The sequence below is a fragment of the Leopardus geoffroyi genome, chromosome C2 (assembly GCF_018350155.1).
Source record: "Leopardus geoffroyi isolate Oge1 chromosome C2, O.geoffroyi_Oge1_pat1.0, whole genome shotgun sequence".
NCBI lineage: Eukaryota > Metazoa > Chordata > Mammalia > Carnivora > Felidae > Leopardus > Leopardus geoffroyi.
Window position 1 is genome coordinate 80,804,680 of NC_059333.1, and position 9,886 is coordinate 80,814,565.

At 45.8% G+C, this 9,886-nt stretch overlaps 1 protein-coding gene across 6 annotated transcripts in view; it reads right to left on the reverse strand.

Moving 5' to 3' along the window:
• Positions 1–9,886, reverse strand: part of ST6GAL1 (ST6 beta-galactoside alpha-2,6-sialyltransferase 1) — a 120,239-nt gene that overhangs the window by 33,788 nt on the left and 76,565 nt on the right. For 5 of the 6 annotated variants that reach the window (XM_045502642.1, XM_045502639.1, XM_045502640.1 and 2 more), the window contains one exon: positions 832–967. The gene's annotated coding sequence lies outside the window, so the exon portion shown is untranslated. Of the gene's footprint in view, positions 1–831; positions 968–9,518; positions 9,592–9,886 lie in introns of those variants that run through there. The other variant, XM_045502641.1, reaches the window with a different exon arrangement.

Genomic DNA, 9,886 nt, shown 5'->3' on the forward strand with positions numbered 1-9,886 from the left:
CTCATTCCTGAAACCCCAGTGTCCCGCACAGGACCTGAAACTGACTGGGTACTCAATAAGGGCTTACTGAACTGATGGGACTAAGTCAATAAATCTTTGCTACCCCCACCAGGCTTCTAGAAGAACAGGAACAATCCACATTATCACCTACAAAGAACAAGCCAGGGGCCTCTGGGTGGCTCAGTTAGTTAAGCAGCCGACTTCTGCTCAGGTCATGATCTCGTGGTTCATGAGTTTGAGCCCCGCGTCGGGCTCTGTGCTGACAGCTCAGAACCTGGAGCCTGTTTTGGATTCTGTGTCTACCTCTCCCTGCCTCTCCTCTACTCGTTCTCTCTCTCTCTCTCTCTCTCTCTCTCTCTCTCTCTCTCTCTCTCTTTACACACACACACACATACACACACACACACACACACACACACACACATAAATAAATAAAACATTAAAAATTATTTTTCAATAATAAATAAAAAGAACAAGCCAACACTAAACCAACAGTAAGAAAACCCCAGTCAAAGTAAGGTTCCTGCCCTGGTTTGCTCATCACTACATGCCCGGTACCAAAGGCAGGACTTGGCACAAAGAAGGTGCTCAAAAAAGGTGGGCTGAATCACAGAATAACTTCAAATCTCCCACTTCCTATTTATAAAAACAGGCAAACCACCTATTCTCACCACTCACCGAATTGGAACACATAATACATGAGGAAAACAGCGAAGCCGCAGTGAGACATCGAGACTCTGTGAATCCTGGCCCCATATTCTACCACCCCATTTCTTAATTAGGAATGTACCCCTTTGCTGCTCCATAGTCCAAGCTTCCAGGTCTCCTTACCTGCTCCCGGCTAATCCCCCTGGGGCTGCAGGCCCAGCAGGTCCTCAGGAACCAGCACTATTCTCCATAGGAGGAAAGTTGGCTTTATGGGGTCTGGAGGCCAAGGCTCATTTTTCTCAGCATGATCAAAACACATCTGCAAAAGCCAAAAAAGAAAAGGAAGCAAAAAAAAAAAAAAAAAAAGAGGAGGTTAAGAGCTGGTTTCCAGGAGGGGGCAGGGTTAAAGATTAACAAGGTGGTCAAGCACCTCTGAGAGTCTTTTGGCTCAATCCAGGAAGCCCAGAGGGCTCAAAAAAAGAAACACAAAGAGACAAGAGCCCATTACAGGTGCTGAGCTTAGGGTTGGGAACAGCAGAGAAGTCCTGGAAACAGACCTATATTAGATAAGAACATGCTAGAAGGATAAAGCAGGCACCACAGAGCAACCTGGGAAAGAAAAGGATTGTTTAGTCACTGGTGTAGGGGTAAGTAGCAATTTGGGGAGAGAAGATTCAGCTCATCCCTAAATACACTCTAGACAGATTTTTTCAAAGTTATTTCTTATCAGGGCACCTGGGTGGCTCAGTCGGTTAAGTGTCAGACTTCAGCTCCGGTCATGATCTTACAGTCTATGAGTTCGAACCCCACATCAGGTTCTGTGCTAACAATTCAGAGCCTGGAGCCTGCTTCAGATTCTGTGTCTCCCTCTCTCTCTGCCCCTCCCCTGCTCATGCCCTGTCTCTCTCTGTCTCAAAAATAAATAAAAACATTAAAAAAATATTTTTAAGTTATTTCTTATCAAAGAACACTTAGTGATATGTGAAATTTCTATCAGTATAATGCTAACTGGAAAAAATAGGTTGTAAAACTATATATAATATTCTAGTCAAATCCAAAAAAATAAAAATTTTAATGTACATGTGAGAGAAAGGACTAGAAAAAAACAAAACAACACTGGATGGTAGAATAATGTTTTCAGCTTTTATAATTTTTTGTATATTCCAAAATTTCTAAAATGTATATGCATTACTCTTAGAGTTGGAACAATATTACAAAAATAAATAAAATTTTAAAAAGCTACAAACAGAATTCGATATTCGAGCGTCTGACTCTTGACCTCAGCTCAGGTCATGATCTCACGGCTCATGAGTTTTTGAGCCCTGCAGCCCCACGTCAGGTTCTGTGCTGACCGTGCAGAGCCTGCTTGGGATTCTCTCTCCCTCACCCCTCTGCCCCTTCCTCGCTCACTCTCTCTCTCTCAAAATAAATATATAAACTTTAAAAAAAAAAAAAGAAAGGAAATATACATATATAACACAATATTAATTAACTTAAAATATACAAGGTAATACGTAATAATATACAAAATGTATAAATAATTGTGTATGAATTTATGTAGCAACAGGGGGAAAATTCTTCAAACACTGTAACAAAAAAAAAGTGAAACAGAGAATGTTATCTGTGCATCCATCGTTGTGAGTAAAAGTTACTCACGTCCCAATATCTAGGAAAAAATGTACCTGACTGAGACCTGATGAGCAACTGGTGAGCAGAGAGAAGTTCTCATCTTTCAGTCTGACTTCCTTTATTACGCTTCTTATGTTACTGGCAAAACTGTTAGGGACAACACTGAAAATACATTTCAACCTTGTGTATCAATCCCACGCACACTATTGGGCTGGCCTTGAAGCCTGTCCTGGAAGATGCAGCGTTAACAGAACTCAGGAAGCCAGAGTGGCCATAACTCCCTCCCTCCCTTGACCCAGGAGGAGACACCCGCCCGCCTTGCAGGCCTGGGGTTCATACCGGCAGGAGGGCAGCTGTGGGCGGGCCCTGGGTATGCCACACAGGGCAAAAGCGAGAGGTGCCTTGTGGTGTTCCTTGTCAAAAACTCAGGGGGCTCCTTATCAGATCAAAGAACTGGCGCCCAGGCACTCCTGGTCAAGTCCTAAAATAGCTCTGAGACCTCTTCCTCTTTTCGTGTCATGTATGTTTCCTTTGTGGCATAAGAGTTTGTAAGTACGCATGCGTTCGTATGATTCTCTGATGACCAGCTGCCTCCTCTGCTAACAATGTAAACTCCCTAAGCAAGAGCCTCCTCATCTCAGACTTCTTCTCTACCATCTTCGGTGCCTGGATGAGTGTCTGGCACCTGGTAAGCACTCGATAATTATTTGTTGAACGAGTGAAAGATTACCAGGCCTTCAGAGGTCTATGCTTCCCTCAGGCCACACTGATGGAAAAGGTTCTTTCTCGGCATCCTCATGAGGAACACTGAGGGTAGCCCCCTGCCCTCTAGGTGATGCCTCTTGCCTATGAGTGCTGATTCGCTGCCACCCCCCCCCCCCCCCCCCCCCCCCCCCCCCCCCCCGCCGCAAGCTGCTAGACCATGTGACTTGTTTGAATTCAGGGAGCAAATAGTTAATGCAAATCTTCCTGTCCCTATCGATTGCACCTGTTCAGAACAACTCGCCCTCCTAGGATGTAACAACCACTCCCCGTCCGATTTCCAAAAACCAAGTAGCTGAAACAAAAGTGGCCCAATTGTTGACGTCCATCTACCATAGGTGAGGAGAGTCTTCCAGAAGTAGTCACTGCTGCTGGTAAGGCTGCAGTGGTGGTGAACTTCAACCGGCTGCAGGAATTAGAATCCTCAATTCTCTGGGTGAGAAACTTTGGCCATCAGCTACCATTTATTTGGTACTAGCTGTGTGCTCAGCACACAGGGGTTGAGGTTAAGAGCTCTGGGATTACACAGATTGGGGGCAAGAGTCCAAACTCTCTCACCAGTTACATGACCTCTGACAAGCTACTCAACCCTCTAAGACTCAGCTTCTTTATCTGTAAAATGGGAGTAATAATAAAAGACCCTATCTCATAGGATTGTTTAAATAATCAAGTAAGGTGATACACCCATAGCGATTACGATAGGCTTGTGACAAAGACCATAGGCATCACTTCATTTACTCCTCACCATCCCCTCCGGTGCACCCCATGACTGTCCCAGATTACACATGGGTAAGCTGAAATAGGGAAGAGGAGTAATTTTCTCAGAGTAACTCAATTGTGGCATTCCAAATGCCCTGTGCTCTTGCACCCTTTGTTGCCCTGCAAGTAAATTTCCTTCTGATGAAATGTCTTTTCCTCCCCTGTTCACACGGGGCCACACCCACTCAGTCCCCCACCATCCCCTGCACCAACCAGCTTATGTGTCCCTGGCTCTGAAGACTTTCTTGACACCCCCCCCCTCCCCCCAGAGATCCATACAACTCCACTGTGCCTGTTCTGGCTCTCATCAGACTACGTGACATTTAGCTGTTTGCAGGTCTGTCCTACCCAGACAGAGAATTCCTTTAAGGTGTATTTCTGGCCACCCCACATCTAGCCAGGTTCAGAACCATAAGTGGGACGTGCTCAGTTGTGTCTGAATGAAAGAGCGAAGCTAGCTCTGACACCACCCTTCCCCATTCCCCATGCCCTTCAACGATCAGATCCACACTCATCCTCGCACCCGTCCATCACCTTCAGTTGCTAGAATCCCCTTTGCAGCACTGTCACTGCAGAAGCTTATTTTGTCTGTGGGATACACAGAGTGAGAGGGAATTTACCACCTCCTGGGGGGCACATATAGCTTTGTGAACAGCTCTGCCCCTTAGAAGGTCTTAAAATGAAGAGAAATCAGCTCCCCCATAAAAATAAACTAGGGGGTTAAGCTCTGCTTTTTGGAACCACATAGATTCAGAATGAGAACCACGTTGACATGTGGAGCCTGTGCTCAGTGCTGAGAACTTCACGTGCCCCAGCTCATTTCATCCTCACACAACCCCATGCAGACCACATCACCTGCTACCAGCATCGGTGAAGTCATTTCCCCTCCACCGGGACATTCTTCTTCACCCCTTGAATATTTTTGCAGCTGGCTCACTGTAATTCTCCCCATGCTGTTTCTGTCCTGACTCGTGGTGATATCAACATCCACCTACAGAATGGTTCTAGTCCCTGGTCTCTCAGTGAATCTCTTCTATTCCAGTGATTGTGCCTTTAGCCACTCACCCCCAAGGTCATATCTCCGATCTTATCATTTTCATAAAAGACTCCACAGTCTTGATTTTCAGGACCACCACCCCCACACACCATTCCTATCTTCGTAGCTTTGTCCAACTAGTTCTGACCTCCAACTGTCTTCTGTGGTTCCTCCTACGTCCTTCTCATGGTCTCGCACTTCCTTCACAGCCTCACTTCCCTTCCTTCCCAGATTAAACTCCACAGTCCCTCATTAAATTGAGCTCCCCCATCACACAATATTGGATAAACCCCAATCCTGGTTAAAGCCAACTCTCTGTGCCCCTCCACACCTGCGAGCATACAGCTGCATATGTAAAGAAAATCAAAAAACGATACTTAGTGGAGTTTGCCTCAAGTTCATGATCATAAACTGCCGGTAGCTGCTTTATGCTTCCTAGTAATCACATGCTACTTTTCTAGTCAATTCACCTGCCACTCGCCTAGAGGACTACGTGACTTCATCTCCATGAAAAAGTCCCCTCATCTTCCCCTTTCCTTGGTGAACGTGCTACTTACTCATAGAGAGAAAAGAAGCTACCAGAATCGAATCACCACATGTGCACCTCTGTACCACAGCTATTCACCTTACCTGCGTTCATGTCCAAATGATGTCTCATTACTATAGATGAACTGGCTGCACCCAACACTTGCCGTACCCAACATTTGCTCCACTAGAACTCATATTTATTTTTTAAAATATTTTTTAACGTTGATTCATTTTTGAGAGACAGAGAGAGACAGAGCGCAAGGGGTGGGCGGGAGGGGTGGGGGAGTGGCGAGAGCAGAGAGAGAGGGTGACATAGAGTCCAAAGCAGGCTCTGGGCTCTGAGCCATCAGCATAGAGCCCGATGCGGGGCTCGAACCCACGAACCACGAGATCATGACCTGAGCCAAAGTCAGACACTTAACCAACTGAGCCACCCAGGCGCCCCAATGTGCCACTAGAACTTACATACTCTTCTCTGCTTAAGGATATTCTTCTATAAAATCTCCCCTTTTTCTTCTGCGTCATATGTATCCCTCTCTCAAAGATGATGCTTATCAGCACATAGACATGCTATTGTTTCTCCTATCTTAAACAAACATACAAACCCCTCCTGGTTGATGTGAGGCAACATGAAACACACAGCACCACCTACGAAAAACTCTCATCCAAAATGTTTCACCTGTATATAATCAAGCCTTTACATATCATTCCAGTTTTGAGAAAACACAGGAGAAAGAACAAGTTAAATGACACCACAGACAGAAGCCAGAAAGCAGGGCATTCTACAGAACTGAACTAGTTTCATCAACAGGTCAATGGGCATGAAAAACAAACGCCTTAAAAGGCAAAAATGTCATATGCAATATGCAGACTTTGCTTGAATTTTGATTTGAACAAAATACCACCAGGGACAAATGGAGTCCCATTATCAAATGGGGATATCTGAATATAGATCTGGTATTAAATGATATTAAGAAATCATTGTTGGGGTGCCTGGGTGGCTGAGACAGTTAAGCGTCTGACTTCAGCTCAGGTCGTGATCTCATGGTTCAGTTCATGAGTTTGCGCCCTGCATCGGGCTCCCTGCTGTCCGTGCAGAACCCACCTCAGATCCTCTGTCTCCCTCTCTCTCTGTCCCTTCCCCCCTTGTACTCTTACACTGTCTCTCTCAAAAATAAATTTAAAAACAATTTTTTTAAAAAAGAAATCATTGTTAATTCTGTTAGGTATGATTATATATGTGGTTTTTTTAAAACAGTCAGTCCTATGCATGTGAAGTAGAGATGAAATCTACAACACTTCAGCCACAAAACAGATGAAGCAAATATGAAAAACACGTAATGTCATTTTTTCAAGTGTGTTCAAACTAGGCTAGGTCAGAAATAAGAGAGACTTGCAGACTCTTCTTGGACAATATCGTTGGGTGGGAGTGGGCAGAGTTTAAGCTCGAACAAAAAAAAGCACGGGAGACCATTTTTTCTGTTTTGCTGAAGGAATTCGCTGAAAAAGACACATGACTTTACAACAGTCACACATTTCGCCGTGGCGTACGTTCTACATTATAATCGCCATTTCCCTGTCCCTCCTGCGTAACTTCTTGACCTCATTTCACCTTCCAGCTGCTGCCCTCTTTCCTTCGCAGTAAAACTCCTTGAAAGAACGTTGTACAGTCACGGTTTCTAATTTTCCTCTTCCCATCCTCACTTGAACCCACCCCAGCAGGCCTCCGCCATCTCCAGGAAACGGCTCTTGTCTACGTCACCAAAGACCTCCGTGACCTCCATGCTGCTAAGTAAATGGTCAGTGCTCAGTTTGTACCGTGTTTGGCTCCTCAGCAGTATTTTGAGAAGTTGGTCATTTCCTGCTTCTGGCTTCCAAAACCTACACACTCTCCTGGTTTTTCTCCACCTTACTGGTCATTCCTCCGTAAATCTCCATTGCTAGTTCCTCCTCATCTCCCCCATCTCTGCACACGGAAGTGCCCCTGGGTTCTGCACTTGGCGTTGGCAACACTCGTTGTCTGCTTGTTGTGAGCACCTTGTGGTCGGGTCTATCCCTCCTCTACCCATTTTGCACTCAATCCATGCTTGCTGACATTCACCAGAACGAGATCAGAAAACAGGTTATGTCAGTGAGTTTCTGTGAAAAGGAAGTCCTTAAGAATTGAAAAAACACCAACAAAACAGCAGGGTCAGGATGGGGGTGTAGAATAAAATACTATACTCACTTGACCATTTCCCTATCACCTATTACCAGTGAGGGGAGGCAGCACTGCCCAGAGCACTGATGGTCAGACTTCGAGCATATCAGAATTATCAATAACTGGGGCGCCTGGGTGGCTCAGTCGGTTAAGCGTCTGACTTCAGCTCAGGTCATGATCTCACATCCCGTGAGTTCAAGCCCTGCATCGGGCTCTGTGCTGACAGCGCAGAGCCTGGAGCCTGCTTCGGATTCTGTGTCTCCCTCTTTCTCTGCCCCTTCCCTGCTCACGCTCTATCTCTGTCTCTCTGTTTCTCTGTCACTCAAAAATGAATAAACATTAAAAAAAAAAAAAAAAAGAACTATCAAATTACTTATTGAAATGCAGATTCCTGAGTTCTCCCTCAGTCATTCTGATCCAAGTGGTCTGGGATGGGGCTCAGAGATGGGCATTTAGCAAGCACCCGTGTGATTCTGACACAAGTGGTCCCACCCACACATCATGCTCTGAGAAAAGGGCAGCTGAGGGCACCATGACTCAAAGTGAGATCCGCAGTTAAGGCTAGTCTGAGAACGCTTTCTCAAGATCGGGGATGGATTCTAGGATAGGAATCTAATGTAATCAACTTTTATACTAATTCGAAGGAGTAATTTTATGCCTAATGATCCTAACAATAACTTTAAGAGTATTCCAAAAATTCCTCTTCATTGCATTTTAGAAGCTATTGATGTGGGAGAGGTTGGCGGGAAAGAAAAGGATTCTTCACAGATGGTGCGAGAAGCCCTGGCTTGGGAGAAAGGGTTCACGCTCTGTCATCTCAAAAGTCCAGATTCAAATCCTGACCTTTCTACCTGTCAGTTATATGAGGTTAGACCAGTCCATCAGCTTCTAATAAGCCAGTGTCTTCATCTGTAGAGGATGGATAATAATACTTTAAAAATTCACCCCTGCAGGGTTATAGCGACAACTTAATGATAGACTTCATTGCTTTGTTCCAGCTAATAATTGTTGAGCTTTTTCACCACGTGCTGAGTACTCTACACAAGGGCCAAGCTCCTGTAATTCAGCAAGCTCATTTAATTCCTGAAGAACAGTCCCTGAGGCAGGTACCGCTCTCAGCAGCTTCCACAGTCCCCAGAGAGGTGGTCCAGGCTGCTGACTCATTCCCAGCCCCTGGCCACCGAGCTCTATTAGTGGGAGCCAGCAGAGGTCAAAAAGTTAATAGTTGTGTCAAAATATTTCTGACAAGTCACAAATCTGCTCAAGCTAGAAACATGTTAAGCCACAGGAAACCAACTTGCAGTTAGTAAATCTGCGAAGCGAGTGAAAGGAAGCCTCCAGAAAGATTCACAGGGGGGTCTGAGTAGCTGTGCTTTTGCAAGTGTTTACCTGAGGGCCAGAGCAGCTGCGGAGGAGCTCGTGGTGGGGAGGGGGAAATCCTGCCCGGATCAAAGCCCCGGAGATAAAGGGGCTTTCACTCCTGCTTGCCCCAAATGTTCCAGACCCAGGCTGCAAAAAGTGTCTCTTCATGGAGATAAGATCTTTTCCCAGCCAGGCAGGCACTAATGGAGAAGGAACACCTGAGGACATTTCCCTGAGGTTTTTCCAAAAGCATGAGAACAGAGCTTTGGGGGCGGGTATTGAGTCCCCGCCACAGACAGGTCGCCCTGTGGTTTCTGACCAGAGCCGGTCACTCTGAACGGGTAAGGAGAGCTCTGAACTCAGGAATCATGGAGCCACGGCAAAGGGAAATCACTGGCCTTTTGCTACTGTCTTCAACCTCGCGCCTTTCAACGGTGGATGTATATTTGTAGAAATGTTTGCCTTCCCATTTGACAGGTGCCAGGCTGAAAGGGGGGCACGTCACACCCCTTCAGCTCCCTCTCCCTATGATGCCCACTGCCCAGGACAAGCAATCAAAGCCCCAGCCCCAGCAGGCATCTTGCCCCATCTTACCACACTGAGAACCACCGTGCACTCCACTCCATCCGAGCTGAGCCAAGGAAGGAGCAAAAGGGCCTATAAGGAGGGTTAAATAAATACTGCACGCCTCCCAAGCGACAGGTCCACCCCTTTTTCCTCCACACTTCAACCCACACCCAACAGAGAAGCAGAGAGAAAAGAAAATGGGCCTACCTCCTCCTCAGGAAATGGAACTGTTTCATCTCCCCTTAATAGTTAAAAAAGAAGTAAGTTTATATCACAGAAGTCTCTACACCTACAAAAAGGTATAGGGAGTAACACAATGAACCTGTTTTCAGAACCCAGCTCCAAGGATTACCAACATTTTGCCAACTTCGTGTTATCTCTTTCCCCCTTTTCTT